This window comes from Macrotis lagotis, chromosome 2 (genome assembly GCF_037893015.1).
Source record: "Macrotis lagotis isolate mMagLag1 chromosome 2, bilby.v1.9.chrom.fasta, whole genome shotgun sequence".
Taxonomy (NCBI): domain Eukaryota; kingdom Metazoa; phylum Chordata; class Mammalia; order Peramelemorphia; family Peramelidae; genus Macrotis; species Macrotis lagotis.
Genome location: NC_133659.1, coordinates 210711042 through 210738848, shown reverse-complemented (window position 1 = coordinate 210738848; position 27807 = coordinate 210711042).

Genomic DNA, 27807 nt, shown 5'->3' with positions numbered 1-27807 from the left:
TCCTGCCAATTTTACTAGTATATAAATCAATGAGGAAAATGATTATAGAATTATAATTCTGAAGGCCATCTTCCCCTTCCTTTAGAAAATTGCATACTCATTTATCTTTTTTTGGAATCTATGTTATTCTTCTTAATGATATTTAGAGTCAGGAAATATACAGACTCACTCGGTTTATGTGTCTTACATCTCTGAACAGTGAAAAAATTATTTTCTTTTCATATTTTTTTCCCTGCTACAAAGTAAAGAGTATTGCTTTGATTGCTAACAATATTATAATCCTAATTACATAAACCAGTAAGCCACCATTCTCATCATGCAGTGAATAGCCCTTTCCTATTCCCCAAAACAAAGTTCTTTTATTTTGTTTCTATATTAGCTTAACCCATTATCCTTCAGCTTGTGTAGTTTCCTATATTTCCTGGAACTGTAAATACTTTGAAGCTACACTTTCACCTTTGTTTCCTTTCTGTCGTTCAAGAACAATTTAAAAGATTTCAGTCGTGAATAATGATAGCCAGCAATTATAGGGCACTTTAATATTTGCTAAATATATTGCAAATATTACCTCCTTATCCCTGAGAGGGAGTTGTCATTTTCATCCTACTTTACAAATGAAAAAATTGAGTCAGATAGTGGTAAAGTGGCTTATTTAGGGTTACAAAAATAGCATATGTCTGAGACGATGTCTTCCTAATAGCACTTCCAATAATCTAATGTTGAATCTAATTGCCTTTAAATCTTAAATCAATTGGATGGCAAGCAGTTTAAGGCTTGAACCTATGCCCTTAATATGCACAAATACAATGAAGTTTATACTCAAAAAATATTTTTCAAATGTCTATGTATTTATATCAGGCACGAAATACAATGAAAGTTTGGCCATGTCAATGAAATATCACCTAAAGTCTTGAGTTAAGAATATCAATCTTTTTGTTTATCTGTTTGTTTACTCCTAACATTTTCTTATCAGCATTCCAAGGAGAAAGCCAGGAAAAGCTGCTGTCTCTGGTGTAATCTTCATTATGTTTTGCTGGGGCCCAATCCACTTAACTTTGCTCCCTGGTACATAGGAAGTACTTAATAATACCTACTAATTGACTTGCAATGAAAAGATATCCTTTGACATTAGAAAAATAAATCTCAGAAATATCTGATTGTAAGGGTAATGTGGTAATATTAGCAAGAGCCAAAGTTGACTGATTTTGTATTTATATACATATTATTTTTGGAGGAGGAGGCAGCATGGTATATAGTGTATAGAGAATTGGACCATGATGTAGAAAGATCTGGATTCAAATATGTTCTCAAACATTTATTAGCTAAAGAAAATGACAAACCATTTCAGTAATTTTGTCAAGAAAACCCAAATTGGGTCATGTGTCTGAACATCATTTTTAATATTTATTCTCTTCATTTTTATTCTGCAATAAGCTCAATCTTTTCTCCCCTGCCCCCCAAAAAATCTGATCACCAAAAAGTTTAAGTAAAATCAACTGACAAAGTAAATACAGAGGACAGACAGAACAAACAGTCTAAGAGCAAATAATACACTTCATCCCTGTACATCTATCTTCAGAGAAAAAAGGTATGTTTCAACATCAGTTTTCTAGGATCAATATTATTAGCTACAAATAGTCATATTTCTTGTAATTTGTTGTTTTCTAAGTATTTATCATTTTTAAAAACATTGTGTATGTTGGGCTTTTTAGGCCTGTTTCCTTCACTGTATACTACATCACATAAGTCTTCCCCTTTTTGTCTGAATTTTTGATACTCATTTATTTTTGATTCAATAATCTTCCTTTATTCTATAGTTCTTTTACTAACCCCTAATCCACTCCCCCTCAATCAATGTGCATGAATTTTGTTTCTAAGTTAGTTTGTTTGTTTTGCTTATCACAAAAGTGCTGCTAAATGATAAAGCCGTTAGAGTTCTTGACTGGGAGAATCAGAAATTCAAGTTAAGTCTCAGATACTAGCTACATGACTCTGAGTAAGACATTTAACCTCTGTTTGACTCAGTTTCCTCAACTGCAAAATGGAACTAATAATAGTACTTCTTGCCTAGAGATACAATGAGGATCAAATGAGATTTTAAAAAAAATGGTTTTCAAGCATTAAAACTCTATATAGATATCATCCATCATTATTATCACTATTATTATTATAAAACATTGATGTTTCCTTTAGATTACTGATCTTTTTGAAGCATATTGCTTTTCATGGATACTGGATCAAAAGTTTTGAAGATATTGTACTATTGTTAAATTTGGCTTCAAAGGGGGGAAACTTTTGGGGGTTACTTATTAGCAAAATGCCAGTGGATATTGGCAAACATTCTAGCAGAGAAGTTTTCATATGGAGATTATTAATATTCTGATAATAAAAAACGGTCTCACCCCACAGATTTTTCCATCTGATATTGTTGGGCCACGTAATGGCTTGACTTGGAAAAGGAATAGTTAATTCAACTTCATGGAGCACTTTCTCTGCCTGGGTGGTAAAGTGCTTTTAATGCATTGAAAGGAATGAAAGAAAGAGAGAGAGAAAGAGAGAGAAAGAGAGAGAAAGAGAGGGAGAGAGGGAGAGAGAAAGAGAAAGAAAAAAGGAGGGAAGGAAGGAGGAAAGATAGAAGGAAAGAAAGAAAGATAAAGAAAGGAAGAAAGAAAGAGAAAAGAAGGAAAAAGGGAAGGAAGGAAGAAAGGAGGGAAGGAAGGAAGAAAGAAGGAAAGGAAAGGAGGAGGGAAGGAAGGATGAAAGAAAGGATGACAAAAAAAATTTAGACCAAACTCCTTAATGAATATTGATGCAAAAATCTCAAATAAAAGTTTAGGAATGTGGAAACAGCACATTATTACTAGGATGATACACCATGATCATGTTAAATTTACACCAAGCAGGGATAGTTCAATATTAGGAAAGCACTCAACATAATTAAACATAAAAATAGCAAAACCAATAGAAATCACATGATTATCTCAATAGATGCTGAAAAAGCCTTTGATAAAATACAACATCCATTCCTAATAAAGACACTAGAAAGTTTAGGAATAAATGAAGTTTTCTTTAAAATAATAAATAGTATCTATCTAAATTCATCAACAAACATTATATTTAATGGGAATAAAATCAGAGCATTTCTAATAAATTCAAGGGTGAAACAAGGTTGCCCATTAACACCATTGCTATTCAATATAGTATTAGAAATCCTAGCAGTAGCAATAAGAGAATAAAAAGAACTGGCAATGAGGAAGTAAAACTTTCACTATTTGCAGATGATATGATGATATGCTAAGAAAACCTGAGAAAATCATCTAAAAAACTCCTGAAACAATTAACAAATTCAGCAAATTACTAGGATATAAAATAAACCCACATAAATCATCAGCAGATAGATAGATAGATAGACAGATAGATAGATAGATATAGATATACATACAAAGCCCAAGAGATAAAAAGAGAAATTCCATTAGAATAACTATAGGCAACATTAAATACTTGGGAATCCAAACTGTATGAATTATAAGGCACTTCTTGCCCAAATAAAATCAGATCTAAATAATTGGAAAAATGTCAAATACTCATGGTTAAGTTGAGCTAATATAATAAAAATGACAATTCTACCCAAAGTAATTGCTTATTTAGTGTCATACCAATCAAACAACTAAATAACTGCTTTACTGAGGTAGAAAAAATAGGAACAAAATTCATATGTAGCAGCAAAAGGACAAGAATAACTAGGGAACTGATGAAAAAAATGCAAAGAAAGATGATCTAGTTCTAGCAGATCTAAAACTATACACTATAAAGCAGCAGTCATCATAACTGCCTGGTGATAGTTTAGAAATAGAGTAATGGAACAGTGTATTAGGATAGGTTCAAAAGAAGTCACAGTAAATGCCTACAGCAATCTACTATTTGACAAGCCCAAAGACATCAGCTTCTGGCATAAGAACTCACTATGACAAAAATTGGTGAGAAAACTGGACTATAGTATGGCAAAAATTAGGCATAGCTCTACATCTCATACCCTATACCAAAACAGGTAAAGGATTTAGACATAAAAAGCAATACCACAGATAATTTAATAGACCAAGAAAATATCTATCAGATCTAAAAAGGGGATAAATTTATGACCAAACATGAATTAGAACACATTATAAACTGCAAAATGAATGATTTTGACTGTATTAAATTAAAAAGCTTTTGCACTAATAAAATCAATGGCAATGCTGCCAAAATTAGAAGGAAAGCAGAAAACTGGGAAACAATCTTTACAACTAGTTTTGATAACAGTCTCATTTCTAAAATGTATAGAGAATTGCATTGAATTTATAAGGTCACAAGTCGTTCCCCAACTGATAAATAGTCAAAGGATATGAACAGATAGTTTTCAAGTGAAGAAATTAAAGCTATATATAAGATATGAAAAAATGCTCCAAATCATTATTGATTAGAGAAATACAAATTCAAACAAAAATGAAATATCATCTCACACCTTTTAGATTAGCCAAGATGAGAATAAGGGGAAAATGATCAATATTGCAGAGTTTGTGGGAGGATTGGAACATTGATGCATTGCTGGTGGAGATGTGAATGGATCCAACCTTTCTGGAGAGCAATATGAAACTTGCCCAAAGAGCAATAAAACTGTTTTTATACCCTTTGACCCAGCAATTGTAATTCAAGATCTATATCCAGAAGAAATTATTAAAAAAGGGAGCAATTCTATAATATTAGACTGGGTTTTAGACTATATTATCCCCATCCAGAGGAAGAAAAATAAAACAAAACACACACACACACACACACACACACACACACACACAAACACGCAAAAATCAACCCTCCAGAATCTGATGAACACTTTATAAAAATTATCTCTTATGTATCTCTTTCCCTTAATCCTAATTTCTCACACTAAAAATTACTAATCTGTACATGTTTATCAAAATATGTATGTATAATGCTAACATGACTATGCACTGCTGAAGTAGTGGGGTGGGAAGGGAGGGTGGAAGGAAATTTTGTAACTTAAAAATATGCACGTGCGGCAGCTAGGTGGCTCAGTAGATAGAGCACCGGCCCTGGAGTCAGGAGTACCTGAGTTCAAATCCAGCCTCAGACACTTAATAATCACCTAGCTGTGTGGCCTTGGGCAAGTCACTTAATGCCATTGCCTTGTCAAAAAAACCTAAAAAAATGCATGTGCTTATAGATGCAACTAAATAAATAAAGATGAAATGCTATTCTGTTATAAGAAATGAACAGGATACTCCCAGTCAAAAAATAACTTTCCTGAACAGATGCAATGTTACTATATATGAAGTAACAGTAATGTTGTAGCATGATAATCTATGAATGACTTCCCTTTTCTCCAAATTGTTATGATCCAAAGGAACTCTGAAGGATTTATGGTAAAGAATGTCATCCATGCCAAAGACAGAGCTGATTGTGTCTGAATACAGATTAAAGCATATGTTTAAAAAAAAGGAAGAATGAAAGGAAGGAAGGAAGAAAGAAACAGAAAGATGGAACAAAAGAAAGATGGAAGGAGGGAATGAAGGTATAAGAAAAGTAGAGAAAGAAAATGAAAGGAAAGATTAAGGAAAAAATAAAGAAAATATTTCTGAACAAAGAACTCCAGAGTGAGATATATTATAGTTTAACTGTTTATTTTAAGTAGTCCATTTTCTGTTCAATCAGATGGTTTAGTAATTAAGGGGGATGAGAGGGTATATATAGGATAAAATAAAAGGAAAGTCACATTTTGTTTCTATCATTCTCTCTCTCTCTCTCACACACACACACACACACACACACACACACACACACACACACATACACACTCACTCACTTTCTCTCTTTGTTTCTAACCCCATATTGTGACTTCGACAAATGATGATGCAAGGAGAAAATTTATGCTAGGTCTCAGGGCATTAGCACATTATCACAAACAAAACAGAACATTCAGTGACTGCCACAAGGGAGCCATTGAAAGATTTTTTGAAAGTGATGCATGGGTAAAGGCCCTTTTCTAAAGAAGTTTGGCTGTTGTCATGCCAGAACAAGTCTGGGTAAAAGTCCTCAGAGAGCCAGGTGAAGACATTGAGCATTCGATGAGGAACATTTAACCAAAAAGCTCATTCTAGAAAGGAAAGAGGAACCCGGTTTCTTCCCAAGGGCCTCTGTGCTGAATGATTTAAGGCTACCTGTAGGAAATACATTTTTTGCTTTATGGCTTTTCCCCTCCCTCTGTTTCATGAAAATAAGGAGAAAGAAGAAAGAAGAATGAAGAAAAAAGAAGAAGAAGAATGAAAAGGAGAAGAAGAAGAATGAAAAGGAGAAGAAGAAGAAGGAAGAAGAAGAAGAAGAAGTAAAATTTAGCTCTCTTTCTTCTGCTTAACTAAATAATCCATAATCCCCAGGAAGTCATACTAGGAATTCTGCCCCAACACCTTTCTTATTATGACCTCTGTCTCCTGCCCCACTGAAACTACTGACTAATCACATGATGGTTTTAATTAAACAACAGTGATTAAAGCACTACCTGTTTTAATCTTTGAAAAATATTCTATTCTATACATTTTTTCTTTATAAGAAGATTTTTCCAATTTGGTTCATAAATTAGGGTTCACACATCTGCAAACTTTGGCACCAAGACAAAAATTAAAAAAAATCAAGGGCATATTTTAAAACTAAAATCTGTATAGAGTACATATAATCATAGATGTAGTAGGAAGAAACCTCACTGGTAATTTGATCATACCATTTTATTCGTGTAGATAAAGAATTGGAGCCAGAGAAGTTAATTGAATTGCTTAGGGTCTAAACAAATTATAAATATTGAAGTGAGATTTCAATTCCACGTATTAAGCAGTTACAAGCATGCCTTTCCCTGTAGTAAGAACAAATGATAAAATGAACACAGAAGCAGTTCTGATTCTCAAGGAGCTTAAGTCTAATATTAGAGTAAACAAACAAATTAATTAACAAATGAGTAGATTTATATACATATTCATATGTGTATGTGCACATGTGGGTAGAGAGAGAGAAACAGAGACAGAGAGACAGAAGCAGGTTGCATACAAAACACATACAGAATACAAAATAGGTAAGCTTTAAGGGAATGGCTATAATATTTGTTAAGAGGTCTTTTGAAGCATGAGATATTTGAAATAACCTTGAAAGAAGTAAAAATTTTAAGAACTGGGGGTAAAGAAGAATAATATGTCAGACTATGGCATGGTGTCTAGCAAGTAAAGACATAAAGTGGAATGACCATTGTGTAGAAATATGAGGTTTGTTGACTGGATTATAGAGTGCTTGAAAAGAAATAAAATAAAGAAGACTAAAGGGACAAAGGGACCTGCTTGCAAAATACATTACATAGACCATTGTAATTGATCCTAGATATAAAAAGTAATAAGTGGCATTTATTGATTTGGGAGCAGTGGAAAGGGATATAGTCATACCTATGTAGCAAGAAAATAACTTCAGTATTTAAGTGTATTTGAGAATTATTTTAGAATAATTGACAATGATCATGATTTTTGGTAATGGTCTGAAATAGGGTGGTAGATATGTGAGAGAAGAGAAATAGATGTGGAAAAGAGAAATTATGATGGTAGAAATGTCAGGATTTGATCATTTATATAGGCTGTCTGAGATTGAAGCTTTTAGATTAACACGGAAAAGCAGCCTTGAAAGTCAGAAGGAAGTTTGAGAAGAATTGGTTTTCTTTTGTACTATGCATTTCCCTATTTAGTATAGTATAGAATCTAGGTCATAGTAAGCATTTAAAAAATACATGTTGACTAAATTTGGATTTGATATTTCCATAGGATTTTAGTCAGAGAAAAGATCAGCAATTGAGGCCTCCACAGAGGAGAAAGAACAGATTAATGAATTATGTATGCAATTAAACAAAAAGCAACAAAAGGAACTCTTTGCATGTTATGAAGGTATACTTAGAGAATCAAGACAATATAAAATACTTGGGGATCTACTTACCAAGGCAAGCCTAATTTGAACACAATTAAAAAATTCTTTCAATACAAATAAAGTAAATCTAAACTATTGAAAAAATATCAGTTGCTTATGAGTAGGCCAAGCTAATATAACAAAGTGAAAGGTTTAGGTAAATTAATTTACTTATTCAGTGCCATACAAATAAACTGCTAAAAATTATTTTATGGAGCCAAAAAAAATACTAACAAAATTCATCTGTAAAAACAGAAGATCAAGATTATTAAGAGAGTTAATTAAAAAGGGCAACACTAGGTCTAAAATTGTATTACAAAGCAGCAATCATCAACACTCGGATACTGACAAAGCAAAGAGAGGTGCAACAGTGGATAGATTTAAGAGTAGTTTACATTTCAGATCTATTGAGAGGTGAGGATTTTTTTTATCAAAAAGAGAGAATCAGAATTTTATGAAACACAAAATAGATAATTTTGATTACAGTAAATAAAACAAAAACAATATAGCCAATATTAGAAAGAAAGCAGAAAACTAGGAAACAATTTTACAATGTTTTGAATAAAGACTTGATTTCTAAAATATATAGAGAACAGAGTTAAATTGATAAGAATATAAGCAATTCCCCAAAGAATAATTCATCAAATTATATGAACAGGCAGTTTTTAGGTGAAGAAATTGTTGCTCTTCATAGTCATGTAAAAATGCTCTAAATCACTATTGATTTGAGAAACACAAATTAAAACATTTCTGAGGTACCACATCACTCCTATCAAAGATTGTCTAATATGACAGAAAAGGAAATTGTTAAGAATTAGAAGAAATAAGGTACTGATGCACTTTTGGTAGAGTTGTGAACTGATGTAACTATTCTGTACAGCAATTTGGAGCTATATTCAAAGGACAAGCAAACTGTGTATACTCTTTAGTCATGCAATAACACTACTAGGTCTATATTCTGGTCATTAAAAAGTAGAAAGGATCCACATTTACAAGAATTTTCAAAACACCTCTTTTTGTAAAGGAAAAGAATTGGAAATGAGGGAGAAGCCCATCAAATTGGTGAATGCCCGAACACGTTATGGTATATGGACGTAATAGAACACATTGTGCTATAAAAAATGATAAGGAAGCAGTTAATGACTCAGTGAATAGAGCACTGGCCTGGGGTCAGGAGGACCTGAGTTCAAATTTGGCCTCAGACACTTAATAATTGTCTAGCTGTATGACCTTGGGCAAATCACTTTAAATCTATTGCCTTAAATAATTATTTTTTTTAAATGATAAGATAATGGATTTCAGGAAAAAAAACTTAGAAAGTCTTGCATGAACTGATGCTGAGTGAAGTGAACTAGAATCATGAGAACATTTTACATAATAACAGCAAAATTGTATAGTGATCAACTATAATAGACTTGACTGTTCTTAGGAATATGGTTTTCAAAGAAAATTCTCAAAGAATCATGTTGGAAAATGCCATCCCCAACCAAAGAAAGAAATATGGAACCTGAATAAAAATTAAAGCATATTATTTTTTCCTTAATTTTTTCTTTCTTGTGTTTTTCCCCCTTTGGTTCTAATTCTTCTTTTACAACATGACTAATATGGAGATATGTATGATATGCCTGTGCATATGTAACCTATATTAGATTTCTTGCTGTCTTGGCTATGGGAGAGAAAAGGGAGAGAAGGGGAAAAACATCTGGAACTCAAAGTTTTTCAGTATTAATTGTTGAAAATTATCTATACATATAAGTGAAAAAATAATATACCATCAAGACAAAAAAAAAAGTTTGAGACTTTGGAATTGTCATTGTATTTTCTGGGGGGCAACTATCCAGCTGAAGTATGTTTAAACAAAATTGGATAATAATATTTTCAAATGAGAAGAGGTGTCCAAATTTTTAAAGCAAAGTAAAAGGCTAGAAATAGTAAAGGGGACAAGAAGTATTCTGACTCTTTCTTGATCAGTGAAGAATATGAGAAAAAGTATGAATAATATTGGAAAAGCAGAGCTATCAGATGGAGAGATTTCAATGGATATCAAAAGATGGAAAAATGAGAGAGGAAGAATGCTTAGATGAGATGAAATTTGTTATTTGTGGAGCAGATATTTCAGAAGATGGGTTAAACTGCTGCAGAACATTGTGTGTGTTTGTGTGTGGGGGGTGGAAGGGTAGGCAAAATAGATGAGAGTGAAGAATTAGAGAGATGGTGTAGAAGGGCATTTTTTTTTCAGCAACTAGGATCGTGGTAAAGACCAGGATTATTGGGAGGGAGAGAGTAAAATTCTATCAGTTAACTCACTATTCAGTTATCATATTAACCTTCCTAATAAATATTTGACTCTATGTCAACCTCCCTCTTCCCCAATTCAATCAACTTCCAGGATCAAGAATAAAATTTTCTACTTAATATTCATGTCTTGTTCTTCTCTGGTATTTCCAGCCTTTTAACATCTTACTTACTGATAGATTCTCTTTGAATCGGTAACACTGGTTTCTTTGCTGTTCCTAGAACACACAGCACACTGTTTCTTAATTTCTAGCATTTTCTTTTGCTTTCCTTCATGACTAGAATTTTATCTCTTCTCATTTCTATCATCTGACTTGTTCCTTAAAGTCTCAACTAAAACTTCCACTTTCTACAGGAAACCTTTAATTATCCCATTAATACTAATATCATCTCTTTGATAATTAAATATAATTTACCCTGAATATACATTTTTTGTATATAATTGTTTTCAAGTTATTTCCTTCATTAAGGTAAGTCCTCCCTCTTCCAATCTTTTTTGTACCCTTAATATTTGGCACAGTGCCTAACAAATAGCGAATATTTAATAAATATTACCCACTTACCTCAGATGATGTAATCACAGTTGACCCAGAATGTAATCATAACATAAAAGTAGTTATTAAAAATGATGTTTCCAAGTCTCAAAGAAAAATTGATATTTCTTTTATCAAACAGAGGATTATAGGACCATGGACTTCAGGAAACATTTTGTGGCTGATTAATCATATCATTTGGGCCTATGTTATGAGTAAATAATTCATTTTGGAGTGATAATTTTAGACTTCAGAGTACTAAGGTGGATAACTGATCTGTCTGTATCAAAACTTTACAAAAGGAGGGATACCCCCTAACTGGAGTAGCCTTCAGAGCTATTGAACCACTACAAGTTAATGTATATAACCAAGAGAAGAGACAGGGACCAAAAGACAATCATGGAGAGAGAATTGCTACAGAGACTCAGTTTCATGGAATATTATCCAGGAGTATTATAAGGTTCAGATGAAATAATTAATGACAAAAATAAGGAACTTTTATTTAGTACCTTCTATGGGCCAGGCACCCTGCTAATCATTTCATAAATATCAAACCTGCTGCAAACCTTATAGTAGCAATTGATCCTTATTATCATTAATTTGCTAGTTTCTCTGTTTTTTATTGACTTCATTTCCTGAAACATCTACTGTCTTCCAGCTGCTGAACTTAAGTCATGTTTGTACAGGGATAAAGGGGTTTGTTTGCTGGCCAATGTTTGCCACCCAGATTCTCAGAGCTCATGGAAGGGGTAGGGATTGAGAGTGGAGGAAGAATGTGTGCACAGACATGTACTTTTAAGTTTAATCTATATTATTAATGCTTTTTAAAGTCTGGACAATTAACAGAACAACAAATTATGCCCTAATGTCTAGAAATTATCAATTTCAAGGGGGTAAATAATGGATGAAAATTTAATAATCAATTCTATTAAGCAAATTACAGCTGGTTCCAAGAAAGACCTGATATTAATCTTCATTTTGTAGCAGAATGCTGGCTCTGAAATCAAGATATTTGACAACATGTGGCATCAGCTAAGTGGTACAACTCACAGACTCTACAAATAGAAAAAGGGGAAACGATGAAGAGACTTGTGAATGTAGAAATTGGGTGAAAATGTAAATTGACTATCAAGTAGTCTTGAGATGCAAATTGACAAGAAGTAGAGAATTATGATTGTTAACAGAAACAACTGTAACCTTGAAATTTGCTTGGGTGGAGACCCCCCCCCCCCAATTCTTGATGTACCATCGATTGTTTAATGTAAATTTGCCTTTACACTCTACCTAATGCCAGGTCCAGTATAGGGGAAGGTAGTTCACCTTTTGCCTCTGGATGAGAGGCAGGACATAAAAACCTGGGTTGAACTAGAACTCAGGGCCACCAGTCTTCTCTTAATCTGTGGCCCAGTCAATGTGGCTTGACTGATCTTTTATCTCTCCCTCTCTCTCTCTCTCTCTCTCTCTCTCTCTCTCTCTCTCTCTCTCCCTAGTCCTTCCTATGTCTTGTAACCTTTTAAATAAATATTTGTTTTATTTTCACACTTGCTTTCCTGAGTCTGAATAATGATTCCTCATAGGAAGAACAAAACTCAAGTGGTCAGCAGTTACAGAGGGAAAGTTTCTATACGCTGAAATCTCAGGAGTTGTGACTTTTCCTTTGCCTGACAATTTTCTCATTTATCATTGAATATAGTCTTCCAATGGGTAGTGTTTTTAATTTAAAGTAAAGTGTGCCCCATTTTTTTAAGGACTTGCTTTGAATCAGCTTTTCTTATAGTACCATCTTAGTAAATGCTTAATTAAAAATCTAATTGGATCTACTGACTGATTGTTAACAAGAAATACACTGATGAGTTCTTATGATTAAAAGCAGTAGTAAAAATAACTACCCACAATGTTTGTTTTAGAACCCAAAGAGCTCCCTTTTGGTGACCCAGCTGTAATACAGAGTGCAATTTGAGGAAGTAGTTCAGAAAGGGTGACACAGGAAACAACACCAACATAAAAAACCATGAAATATTTCTGTCCTGGGTTAACTTCATGCATCCAGTATGAGCTAATAAGAAGTATTACTAGAGGAGTGCTTGGTAAAGAGCTGGAAGTGCACATACAGCCTTTGGATTAAAAAAAAGATAGTAATGACTTGTATTGAGATTAAATTATTTTGATACCATGATTTAGTTGTCAGCTAATTAAATATCAATATTACTTAGCAATATTTTAAATATAAAAATTATTTATTAGACAATAAGTAGTAAAACATGTAGATCACTGAGTTTGGAATCAAAAATATCCAAGTTTAAATCCATTCTCAGACACTTCTTAGCTATGTGACCTGGAGCATATCACTTAACCATTGTCTTCAGTCTGTTCAGTCATAAAATAAGAATAACAATAGAACTCATTTCACAAGTTGTTGTGAGAATCATATGAGATAATATTTGTTAAGTACTTAGTACAGTGACTACCACAGAGTAGGACAACTAGGTTGAACAGTTGATTGAGCACTGTCCCTGGAGTTAAGAGGATCTGAGGTCAATTTTGGCCTCAGACACTTGACACTTACTAGCTGTGTAACCTTGGGCAAGTCACTTGACTCTGATTGCCTCACCTCCAGGGCCATCTCCAGTCATCATGATTCATATCTGGTCACTGGCCCAGATAACTCTGGAGGAGAAAGTGAGTCTGGGGACTTTGCACAGCACCCTTTTACTCAAATCCAGTTCATGCGCATGTCATGGCATCACCTCCCTGGTCTCATGTCTTCTCTGAGAATGAAAAATAAATAACAACAAACAACTAGATAAAACATACATAATTTTTAATATTATTATTTATTATCACCTTATCATAAGATTCATTACATAGTTAACTGGAATTTGATTTCATCTTCAAGTTAATTTCACTGAACTAAGCACTTGAATTTGATTAGTACTTCTCATATGTGACAATATCATGATGCTTTGGTGAATTTTTAATGGAGGACACTGGGAAAGATTTTATTTCTATGATTATTATTTATTAATTTGTTTCATCCAATTATTATTTTTATCAGACACTACAAATATAAAAATCTTTGACATGAAAAATCCTTTCACAATGATCATACACAGTGCATTTTATAGATTTATTTTTCTTAAATTCAAGTAAACAATGCCTCTATCATCAATTTGTCTGTGTTAAAACTGCCTAAAATCAGAATTTTTTTTTTATTGAGTTATATGCCATTGAGTATATTTGTCTCTCTAGGTATATATATAAATATATATATATATATATATATACATATATATATTTACAGGGTGAGCATATAAAGTGAAATCTATTTAGAGAATGGTTCTTCTCCATGTCTACCATGAGAAGATAGAACAATAAAGATATTTTAGGTTCCAGTTAACAGGAAATAAATTTCTTGATGGTAGGAACTATTTTCTTTTTATATCATCATATAAAGAATATAGTAAGAATTTTTAAGTGTTTGTGAAAATTAATTTGATCAAATTTAACTTTCAGCTTTCACCACCAATGATGGATATTATTTTAGTGTCCCCATTTGAGCAATTTTCCTTTCAGGAGTTCATTCTATCTGTTACTATCCTCAATACCACATGACCATTCAATGCACATAATTGTATCAGGCAATCCTGATGTAATCTAATCAAACTAGAGATTTTATTGAATTGTTTCTACTGTTGCTATTCAGTCTTGTCTGACTTTTTTTGACACCAAGGACAGTTACATGAAAATACTGTCCAGGAGGTATCTTTGGTAGAAATACTAGAATGTTTTGTCACTTTTTTCCTCCAGTGGATTGAGGGAAACAGGTCAAGATATGTGCCCAGAATAATATAATTAGTAAGTATCTGAGACCGGATTTGAATTCAAATCTTCCTGTCTCTAGACCAAGATCTCTAACCATGAACCACCTAGGTGCTTGTTGGATTAGCTAAATTAAAGCATTCTATTTGTTATTCTATATAGATAAACCTTTTTGACATTCTGCTCTTAAGTACAGGAAATTTAAAAAATATATTAAGTCCTCTTAGAATTAACTTTTTTTTTACATAACAATGATTTCTAAATATTTCCTGGTTCCATTTTTATCATATGTCTCTTTTACTTTAAAACTTTCTGTTTTCTTATCATATTATTCTGAAAAGTGCTGAAAGTCAAATGAGCCCCTTGAGGCTCAAATATTTGCCTTGTGTTTTTAAATCCATTATAGGAAGGTTCCTGGAAATTGAACAAGATTCTGAATGTTGAGGTTATATCCAGGAGAAGAGTCTTGGCAGTAGTCCTTCAATAGTTCCACAGTTTGTTCAAAATTATCTCACCTTGAGGCAACCACTTCTGATTCAAATAAGACAATTTTAAACCATATGTGCCTCATCCAGAATGTGTCTTCTCTTTCAAGAGCAGATCTTTTTGAAGTAGACATTCTTGACTATTCATAGTGCAGTGGAAAGAACAGGTCAGTCAGTCCACTAGCAAAATTAATTAACATAATTAATGAAATGACTAGCAAATTTAATTTAAATAAAGTTTATTATTAAATTAAATTTTAATTTAACTAGGTCTCCAGTATTGAGCTATGTGATGGGGATATACAGGAAATGAGAGCAGAGATTGAGAGAGAGAGAGAGAGAGAGAGAGAGAGAGAGAGAGAGAGAGAGGACAGACAGCAGAACTGCTATCAGTTTAGTAAAAGAGGTAACATGCAACAACTGTGAATAAACAAGCTAGATATGACTATAGATATAAGTGATAAGTTATAGCCTCAAATAATTAAGATTTAGTAGAAGTAAAACTTCTTGATAAACATAGGTCTTTAGCTGAGATCTGAAGGAAGTCTAGGAAGTTAGGAGACAGAGATAATAAGATAATGCACTCTTGAGGTACAATCAGCAAAAATGTTCAGAATAGAGATATGGAGTGTGCTGTGTGAATAATATCAAGAAAATCAAATGTCACTGGATTACAATAGTCCAGTAAGAAGACTATGGAAGGTAGAAGGGGTTCAGATAATTTGGTGTTTAGAGCATCAATCAATATTTCATAGTTTATTCTCAGAGATGATTAAAGGAAGACAAATTAGGCCTATGCTTTGGAAAGATTCATTTGACAGCTGAGTGGAAAATAGAATGAAATAAGGATAGAGGGGTGGCTACGTGGCGTAGTAGATACGGCACCGGCCCTGGAGTCAGGAGTACCTGGGTTCAAGTCCGGTCTCAGACACTTAATAATTACCTAGCTGTGTGGTCTTGGGCAAGCCATTTAACCCCATTTGCCTTGCAAAAAAAAAAAAACCAATAAAAAAATAAATAAGGATAGAACTGAATTGGAAAGACCAGAATGCTAATAAAATAACCTAAGTATAAGGTAAGAGGGCCTGCACCAAAGTGGTAGCAATATCAGAAGAAAGAAAGTGTTGTCATTGTAAGAGTTGTTATGAAAAAAAAAAAAACAGAAAATAAGAATAGATTAGATATGGGGTGGGGCTGGGTTGAGAGACAGTGAGTAGTCTAGAACTTGGGTGACTTTTAGGATAGTGGTAACCTTGAGAAAATTAGAGAAATATAGAAAGAGAGAGAGTTTGTTGGGTTTATGTTAGCTAAGAGACATCCAATTCAAGGTATAAAAAAGCAGTTACAGATATGAGCTGGGGGTAAGGAGAGTGATGAAAGCTAGAGAAGTAGACCTGAGTATCATCTGCACACAAGTGACAGATGAATCTATGAAATTTAATGGGGTCATGAAATGAAATAATATAAAGGGAAAAAAGAAGAGGAACCAGGACAGAGTCTTAGAAAATATCATAGTCAATGAGTATTATATAGATGAAGATATATCAAAGAGACAGAGAATTCAGAGAAATAGGAGAACCAGCAGAGAGAAGTGTTTTGTACATTTAGAAAGAAGAGAGTATCAAGAAGAGGGTGATTGATGGTGTCAAAAGTTACAGAGAGGGCTAGAAGGGTGAAGACTGAGAAAAGCTCAATGTCTTTGGCAATTTAAAAATTATTACTAATTTTGAAATGAAATGTTTCAGTTTAAAGAATGATATTGAAAGCAGAATGCAAATAGTTAAGGTCTCATGAATTTTAAACTGTGTGACACTACATGAACCACTTAAACTTTATCTGCCTCAGTTTCCTCATTTGCAATATGGGAAGAACAATAGCATCTATTTCAAAGGACTGCTTTGAGGATGAGATAATAATTGTAAGATACATAAAAGTATCTGGAACAAACATTTCATAAATTCGATAATGATTATGACTATTATCCCAGTACTAGCAATGAATTTTTATGTGACTTAGGCATATCATTTTCTGTCTTATTTCTCATCTATAAATTGAAAAAGTTGGACAAGATTATTTCCAAGATCAAAATTATATGATCTAAGATAGAGTTTTATTCCAACTCTATTTAAAAATTCAAGAATTCATTGAGATAAATTTAATTACCAAGGATAGCTCTCAATTCTGGGCAAATATTGAAATGAACCATTGTTCTATCATGGCTTAGCTTAGGACTTGAGTTAGAAGAATAATTAATCTGAAATGGATTGAGTGTGGTACTTTACTTCCTATGATGTCCATTATATCCATGCCTTTTCATCCTTTGTAAGAATTGACCATATCCTCTCGAAATCTCCTATATAATTCTATATGATATTATCTTGATCTCTTGACAATGTGAAGATACTAATATATCACTCAAGCTATTCTTTTAGCAACTTCCACTTTCTTTATATCATAAATTCACTTACATTTTTATTCCTACAGCTCCTTGGAAATATATTTGTCTACTTCTCTTGTTAATATTTTATGTAATACTTCATTAATAATAGGTTCTCAGTAGAGATTTTTGATTATTTTAAAATAAATTCTAATGTGAGAATATAGTTGAGGGGAAGGAAACAGATATTATTGAAGATTTGAGAAAGTGACTATAATAATCAAAAAGGGATAAAAAAAGTTTCCCTATTGCAGTATGATGTGCAGATACTGTAAATTCATAGAGGATCTTATTAGTATGATTATGATACTTTAGCTCAGTTCAGAAACACATGAATATCATTAAGATATGAAGATAGTGAGAGTAACCTTGGGTTAGAGTTTGATGAGCCATGAGTGTTTATTAGAAAAGAAAAAGAAGCAAAGGAGAGGAAGGATAGAAAATAGTTCACACTGAAAGGGTAATATTATAATGGGGAAAATTATATAAAGAAGAAGGGTGATAACCAGGAAAAATACTGAGATTTGGGGAGACTTCAAGTCACAGTGGAGATGCAGAATAGGAGCAATTATAGGGATAATTGGAATAATAAAATCTTATGACTGAATAAAGGAACTTGAGAATTCTTGATAATAGAATCAAAATAATTGTGGATGGTAGTAAGTTCAAGCATGTAACCATCTTTATGTATATCTGAAGTGTAGTAATTCATGAAAATTAGCAGATAAAGGAGCTAGAAGGTCAGGATGTTTTTAATGAAAAGTAACTTGTCTGAGGGAAGGATACATAATGGAGAGAGATACCTCAAATCAGGCATTGAACTCATTAAGGAAAAAAAAGAAGAATGTCCTGGATATTTACAGTATTGATAGATAACAGCTACTTAATAGGATAATTAATTTGTAGAGTCACTATCAAAAAAGAAGAGTATCATTTGGTGTGATCATGTCTATTTTTTCCCCTGAAGATAATCCTTTATTTTTTCTATTGTTTTTTGTGAGATAATGAGGCAAGGTCACATAGCTAGCAAATATTATGCATCTAAGGCCAGATATGAATTCAGGTCCTCTTTACTCCAGAATCAAAGTTCGAACCACTATGCCACCTAATTGCCCCTGCCATGTCTTTTTAATTAAATTAACTCCTAAATTAACTCCTAATTGAATTAACTCCTAGTTTTTCAGACTCTGGGTATTAGTCAAGGACCACCTCTCTAAAATAATAAAAATCAACAATGTAAATAAAAATAATTATGGGATTTCAAATTAGAAGGGACCTCAGAGTCCATCAAATATCAAATACCAAAAGAATTTCACACTACAGATTACTCAAAAAATAGCCCACTATCTTATGATTTAAGACCATTAAGGAAGAAGAACTATCACTTTTCCAGTCCTTTTTTGTTTTGTTTTATTTTGCAAAGTAATGGAGTTAAGTGACTTGCCCAAGGTCACACAGCTAAGTAATTATTAAGTGTCTGAGACCAGACTTGAACTCAGGTCTTCATAACTCTAGGACCCATGCTTTATCCATTACATCACCTAGCTGTCATTCTTTCCATTTCTTGATAATTTAATGTATGAAAAAGTTGGTTGCTCTTGTTTGATTTTTTTTTGTTTGTTTTCATGACACCAAGCCTAAATTACTCCTCTGTAACTTCAACCTATTGTTCCTGATTATTTGTTCTGAATTACAATAGAATTAATCTAATTTTTCTTTCAAATGAATGACATTCAATTACTTTAAAATGGTATCATTACCATTCTTTGTCCTCCTCAGGCTCCTGAGAGATATTAGGAAAGAACTCTTAAAGACAGAAATTAAACTGAGGATGCCAAGGAATCCAAAAAGTAGAGGTGAGGAATGTGAGCATTTTAGGCAGGGAAGAAAGCTCACAGAATCAGAATAAGGAGTTTCATGTTCCAGGACCAGAAAATAAGCTAGTTTTGAAAGATTATAGAGAACATGTAAGGGAGCATAATGTAAGAAGATTGGAAAAGTAGAGAGGCAAGATTGTGAGGGCCTTCATATGTTAAATAAAGGGTTTTCTATTTGATCCCTATGGTACTAGGTAGTCCCTAGAGTTTAATGCATGAGAGAGGGGGAGTTGACATGATTAGACCTTCATTTTAAAAAGATCAGTTTTACAACTGAATGAAGGGTGGGATTAAGTGGAAAGAGTTAAGTAGGGGTATGATCTAGACAATAATTTAGATTTGATGTAATTAAGTTCTATAGGAGGGTGAAGGGAGTAAAATGAGAGGATAGAAAGGACCATATATGAAAGAAAGATCCTGCACAGATAAAAAATGATAAGATTTGGCAGCAGAGTGGATATTTGGAATCAGTGGGAAGGATAGTGAAAATATGACTAAGACCAAGAAACCAAGAAAATGCTGGTACTCTCAAAAGATGATGTATTGAGTGTCATCATATTTGATTCTGCCTAAATTTCTAGGCTGTAAATGTCTTTTTACAAGATGATCATTCAATGTTTTCCTCTCCAACTATTATTCAGTTAACTGATAACTACAAATATGTGTATGCCAACTATGCCTTTAACAAAAAATATTGACAAAAAGGTCCAAGAACAGATATTTTGAGCACTCCTTTGGAGACCTCTTGCCTCATTGACATTGATGGCTACTCATATTTTTCTTCCATTACCATAAATAACTATCTCTTTCTTCCTTTCCTTTCCTCTTATTATTGCTATCAACTCTCAGCTGCATCTATATCCTGAGATCAGAGTCCACCAGAAATTAAAAGTTTCATTTTCTTTCTCCCCAAATCATTTTCTTTCTCTTCATATGAGCTAAATGGAGAAGACAGACAGTTCATGGGGTGGGAAAAGATGTTGGGAAAGGGTGTATTTTGAGTGCTTCTGTATAGTTTATATTGAAGGTGTTGTGTGCAATTTAATACTTTCACCAGAGTTAAGAAAAACAGAAATGGGGCCATGAGCTGAATACTACCTTTTTCAGAGTTGGTCTCCTATCCCCTGGTATTTGGAACTGATAATTGTGTAATTGTGAAACCACAGGCATAATTGGACTCCAATCATTTCTGAATTCCCAGTTACAAAGTGCTGGTTCAGTTATTGCATGCATAATAGAAAATATAACATTTGAAAGGACTATTTCAAGAGTTTCTGAAGAATGATGGAGGATTTGTCCCTTTTCTTTTTTCTGTATCTCTTCAATTTACCCTGTTTCTTATTCTCTTCCCTGTTCTCACCTCTTCTCTAGGAAATCAAAGTGATTGATTTCTCTGGAATTAAGAAATTCATTTCAGTCATTCAAATTCTATTTTTGGAATCTCACTAATCATCCAGTGTGAACTTTCATTTGGAAATACTTGTGATTTTGCTAGTATATATTGGAGAAATACAGGGTGCTTTATGCATTTCAGGGACTATTGTTATTTAGAGATTTCTTTTTTTTTTCCTAGAGCTTCTTCTGAATTTCTTTGTATACAAGCAAAGATCCATTAGAGAAACACATGGCTTTCTCCATATGTTGGTAGGACATATGAAGGAATTTTTATCTATAATATTTTAGTTTCTTACCTGAATGTGAGGTCATGAATTCCAGCTAATCCCAACTCCCCATTTCTTGTTTCCAGATCATCTTATGCACAGGGAGCTTAGCTCAGACCAGATTCTTCCTCTATGAGTGGAAAAACACAACAAGCCTATTTTTTCTTTAATATTCTCTTCCCTCCCCTTTTGTTAGATTTTGTCTAATTTGCCTATCTTCCCCAACTTATTTGATTTGTATCAGATCCTTGGATTTGCTCTATAAACCATATATGTATTATCTCTTCAGTCCACCAGAGGGTGCTACCTACAGAATGTTTCTTCAAAAAGAGAACACTGACTTGAAAAAATACTAATAACTCAAACATAGTAAATTATTTACAAAAGCACTTTGTTCATAACAAAGAAAGTCCAATTTTGCTGCCAAGGACTCTGATTTCATTGATATGAGTATTCTGTTCCTCTGTACATCTACGTATCTATCCTCTTAATTTCCTCATTCTTCTTGACTTCTGGGCAACCTTTGATGCTGTTGATTACTCTTTGCTTCTTGATACTCTTTACTTTCTAGATTTTGGGAATACCATTGTCTTCTGGCTCTCCTCCTACCTATCTGACCACCCTTTTTCAGTATCCTTTGCTAGTTCCTCATCCAAATCCTGTCCTTTAATACCCCTCAGGATTCTATCCAGATTCTCTTTTCTTCTTTTCCTATATGACATCATTTGATGATCTTATTAGTTCATATGAATTTAATTACCAACTCTGTTTTGATGATTCACAAATCTACTTAATATACCCTACCTCTTTGCTGACCTTTAATCAGATATCTGTAACCACTTATCAGACATCTTGAACAGTGTCCAATAGATACCTTTTTACATTATTTTACTTTTTTTTTGCAAGGCAATGGGGTTAAGTGACTTGCCCAAGGTCACACAGCTAGGAAATTATTAAGTGTCTGTGGCCAGATTTGAACTCAGGTTCTTCTGACTGCAGGACCAGTGCTCTATCCACTGTGCCACTCAGCTGCCCCCAATAGAGACCTTAAACTAAACATTTTCAAAAACAGAGCTTTGAATGTTTCCTCTAAGTCTCCTTCCCCACCCCTTCCTTTTTCCCTTATTCTACTAGAGAACAGGAGTCCTTCATACTCAAAGTTTAGGAGGAGATCTTCACTACTTGCTCTCTCTCAATCTTTCTCCTACCATCCAATCAGTCACTAAGGTCTATTAATTTCATTTTTTATAGCATCTCTCAAATATAGTCCCTTCTTTCTTGGATTGCCACTTTTCTGCTGCAGGTACTGATTGCTTCACTGCTGGACTATTATAGTCTTCTAGCAGATTTTCCACCTCAAGCCCTTCCTCAATCTAATCCATCCTCAAATCAGTCACCAAAGTGATTGTCCTCAACAAGTCTGATCATGTCACTAGATCATCCCTTTTCCCCTCCCTCACACATTTAATTAATTCTAATGGTGTCCTGTGGTCTCCAGGTTCAAAACATACTGTTTAGATTTAATTCCTTTATAACTTGTCCCTGAACTTACTATTTCAATTGATACCTTATTTCCTATCACAAATTTTTCAATCCATTGACACTGAACATTTTGCTGTGGAGGAAATAATGTCCTTTGACTCTCCTCCCTGTCAGGAATTCTCTCCCTCCTCATTTCCACTTACTGCTTTCTCTGACTGTTTTTAGGTTCCAACAAAAAAAATCATCTTTTATAGGAAGTTTTTCCTTTTTAAATTATTTCCATATATATTTATATACATATGTATATGTTTTATTATAAATAATATATTATTATAAATTGCATTTTATTATTAAAATAAAATTACTATGAATAAAATGCTTATCCTACTAGATTGAGTTCAAGAGGAAAAAATGTGGATTTTTTTGCTATTCTTTGCTTAGCACTGTACCTAAAATGTATGTGGATAATAAAGTGTTTTTTTTTATTAATTTATAGGATTCTTGCCCATGTTCTCTCAAAAATTATGTGGAACAAGTGTTCTGCCAATGTTTAATATTTATAAGGAAATTAGGAATCAATCTAGTCAAATCTCTCCCCACTGCAAGAATCCTCCTAAAATATCTTTGATAAATATCAAACCAACCTTGTTTTTCAAACAGTTGGGTTTAAACCATTAAAAACTGAAGGGAATGGGACTTCCGAGGCAGAGTCAAGATAGCTGCATGCTCCAGGAGCTTTTCCCTACATGAAGCTAAATGAAGCCTCTGCACAGACATTAAAATTACAGATCCCACCAAAAAATACAAAATCCAAAGAAGTTTTTAAATGGTAGATGTAGTAGAAGATCTTCAGTGGAGGTCTTTCTCTTTGAGGGAAAAGGGAAAGTAAAAAACACAACTAGGTGGGAGAGCAGGTTTGCCAGCAGGAGACTTTTAGTTACAGTGCAGTCCAGTTCTCAATACCTTGACAACATAGATACTGGGAGCTAGATGACACTAAAGAAAGTCTGAAACATGAGACACTGGGGCAAAAGACAAGACTGAGTTGGGAACAAACCACAGTGTAGGCAGAAACTAGACAAAAAAGGAAATAAACCTATCCAAAGGCAACATCTTGGCCAATGACAAGCCAGGGATCAGGCCCCAGCTCCAGCATAAAAAAAAAAAATGAGTTAAAAGAGGGATCACTATAGAGAACTACAAGGTAGATAAAGATCATAACAATAGGGGGCAGCTAGGTGGTGCAGTGGGGACCTGAATTCAAATTTGATGCTAGACAATTAATAATTATATAGCACTGTGACCTTGGACAAATCACCAACTCCATTGCCTTGCAAAAACAAAACAAAACATGTTTGCACCTAGTGGTATAGCATCCAGATTCCTAGACAAAAAAATTGAGTGAATTAAAAGGAGATATGGGGGACCTCAAGCTCCCTCTCTCAGAACTAGATAAATCTAACCACAAAATAAACAAGGAATTAAGAAAGTGAATAAAATCTTAGAAAAATTTGATATGAAAAATCTCTGGAGAAAAATTTAACAGGGATATAAAAGAATACCTTTTTTTCTTTGCAGTACATGACACCTATATCAAAATATATAATCAAATGCAGATATGTAATATGTAATAAAGGGTCATGGAAAGATAAAACAAAATTTAATTGGAAACTAAATAATAATTTTTAAATAATGAGGAAATCATAGAAATAATCAATAATTCCATCCAAGGAAATGATATTCCAAAACATTTATATACCAAAACATACCAAAATTTATGGATACAGATAGGGAAGATTTTAGGAGAAATTTTATGTCTCTAAATGCATATATGAATAAAATACAGAAGAAGGGGCTCACTGAATTGGGTAAGCAACTAAAAGAAGCCAGGAAAAAAAAGCTAAAGATTCCCCAATTAAATATCAAATTAGAAATTCTGAAAATCAAGGGATACATTAAGCAAACTGAAAGCCAAGAAAACCATTGATCTAATAAATGAAACTAAGAGTTTTTTTTATTAAAAAATGAAATATTTAAAACTTTGGTTAATTTCATTAAAAACAGAAAGAAGACAATCAAATGAAATAAACACCAGTGAGGAAGAAATTAAGAAAAAATAATACATAGTTACTTCGCCCAAATGTATGCCAATAAATTTGATAATCTGAGTGAAATGGATGAATATTTATAAAAATACAAACTATGCAGATTAACAGAAAAGAAAAGAAAATACTTAAATAAACCCATTTCAGAAAAAAAGATATTGAAGAAACCATCAATAAACTCTCTAAGAAAAAGTCTACAGGTCCGGTTGGATTTACAAGGGAATTCTATGAAACATTTAAGGAACAATTAATTCCTATTCTACATAAACTATTTAAAAAATAGGAGGAGTTCTGTCAAATTCCTTTTATGACATCAATATGGTGCTGATAACTAAATCAAGCAGAACCAAAACAAATAAAATTATAGACCAATCTCCCTATTGATGCAAAAATCTTAAATAAAATTTTAGCAATGAGACTACAGCAAGTTATTATTAGAATAATATACCATGATCAGGTAGGATTTATACCAGGCAGGTAGGGATGTTTCAATACGAAGAAAACAATCCATATAACTGAGCATATTATTAACAAAACCGACAGAACACATGATTATTTCAATAGATGCTGAAAAATCTATACAACATTAGAAAGCAAAGGAAAAATAGGATTTTCCTTAAAATAATAAGCAGTATCTAGCTAAAACCATGAACAAATATTATATGTATTGGGGATAAAATAGGAATATTCAAAATAAGATCAGGGATGAAACAAGGATGCCCACTATCACCATTACTATTCAATATAATATTTGAAATATTAGCTTTAGAAATAAAAGAAGAAAAAGAAATTGGAGGAATCAGAATTCAGATAATATGATGTATACTTAGAGAACCCTAGATAATCAATAAAAAAGTACTTGAAACAATTAACAAATTCAGCAAAGTAGCAGGACATAAAATAAACTCACATAAATCATCAACATTTCTGCATATGAACAAGGTCCAAGAGAAAGAGACAGAAAGAGAAATTCCATTTAAAGTAACTACAGACAACATTAAATATTGGGAGTCTACCTCTCAAGGCAAACTCAGAAACATAGGAACACAATTACAAGAACTTCACATACAAAGTCAGATCTAAACAACTGGAAAAATGTCAATTGTTCATCATTAGGTTGAGCTAATATAATAAAAATGACAATTCTACCCAAATAAAATATCTTAATCTATGCCATCCCAATCACACTACATAAAAATTACTTTTTCTGAACTAGAAAAAATAATAACAAGATTCATCTGGAGCAAGAAAAGGATGAGAATATCAAGGGAACTGATGAAAAAAAATGTAAAGGAAGGTGGTCTAGTTCTATGAAATTTAAAACATAAGTATAAAGCAGAAATCACCAAAAACTGGTACTGGTTAAGAAACAGAATAATGAATCAGTGGATTAGGATAGCTTCAAAAGAAACAGTAGTAAATGACTACAGTAATCTATTGTTTGATAAACCTGAAACATTAGCTTCTGGGATAAGAACACAATAGTTGACAAAAATTGTCAGGAAAACAGGAAAATAGTATGGTCAAACCTAGGCATAGACCCACATCTCATACCCTATAGCAAAAAAAGGTCAAAATGGGTACAATATTTTGCTATAAAGTGTGACACCATAGATCAATGAACAGACCAAGAAATGCTCTGTCAGATTTATGAAAAGGGGAGAAATTTATGATCCAGCAAGAAATAGAGTATATTATAAATTACTAAATGAACAAATTTGACTGTATTAAAATCAAAAAGCTTTTTTTCACAAAAAAGCAATGCTGCCAAAATCAGAAGGAAAACAGAAACCTGGGGAAATTTTCAGGGCTAGGGGCTCTGATAAAGGTCATATTTCTAAAATTTATAGAGAATTGTCTTAAATTTATGAGATTACAATGCATTCCCCAATCGATAAACGGGCAAGAAGATTGCATGAAGGGAGCAGAACCAAGAGAACATTGTGTAAATTAGCAACATCATTGTGAGTTGATCAGCCTTGATGGATGCAATCCTCTCAGCAGTTCAGAGAGCTAGGGCAACCCTAGGAGACTGGTTCTGGACAATGCTACCCGCATCCAGAAAAACAAAACAAACAATAAAACAAACAAAAAAAATCCTTAATAATCTGAATGAACATTGAATTCACTTTTTAAAAACTTCTTTTATATATTTCTTTTCTGTTTTGTTTGGCAAGGCAATGGGGCTAAATGACTTGCCCAAGGTCACACAGCTAGGTATTTATTAACTGTCTGATTACGCATTTGAACTCAGGTCTTCCTGACTCTAGGGTCGGTGATATATCCACTGTGTCACCTAGCTGATCTGATGTATTTCTTTTCTAACTCATGGTTTTCTTTCTTTTTCTTTAATCCTAATTCCTTTTACCAAAAATGACTAATCTGTAAACATGTTAACACGAATGTGTATGTACAATATTTATCTGACTGTTCACCAATGAAGGGAGTAGGGTGGGAAGGGAGGGTGGAAGGAAATTATGTTATTAGAAAAAAAACAAAAAGTAATGAAATTGATGCTATTTACTTTTAGATAATTTTAGGGTAAATGTCTTCTTATATTCCCTAGAAAAATAAAGATTTCAACAGCATAGTTAATAACCAGAATGAAATTAAGCATGTCTCCAAAACAGAATTTAGAAATATAATGAAAGACATTGCTGTAAGTGTATAGAAATACAAGAGCTGCATAAAGCAACTATTCAGATAAGTCATGAGAACATTTATCAGTGTATACAAGAGATATCAACAACATTGATGAAAAATGAAAATTGGCTGTATTTTCTGATTTCCCTTTCCTTAGTGTAACTATTTTAAAGTTAAATTTTTCTTACTAATCACATCTATTGAAAATATGAGTTGCTGTGAGCAAAGTCTAGAAGAAATACTGTCTGTCTTTTCCCATGACAAGAAATATTCTGACCCCAAATTAAAAGAGATTTCTCCAGATGAGAATGCAGTTAGGATACCTATGTTTTGGGGTTCTACAGAAGGATCCGAATGTCATGGAAAGGGCATTGATCTTAGTATTAGAAGATTAAAACTGTAAACTTGATTCCTCTTATTTACTATAGGCATGCTACCTGGGAAGTCTTCCTGGGGTTTAGTTTCCCCATGTTTTAAATGAAGG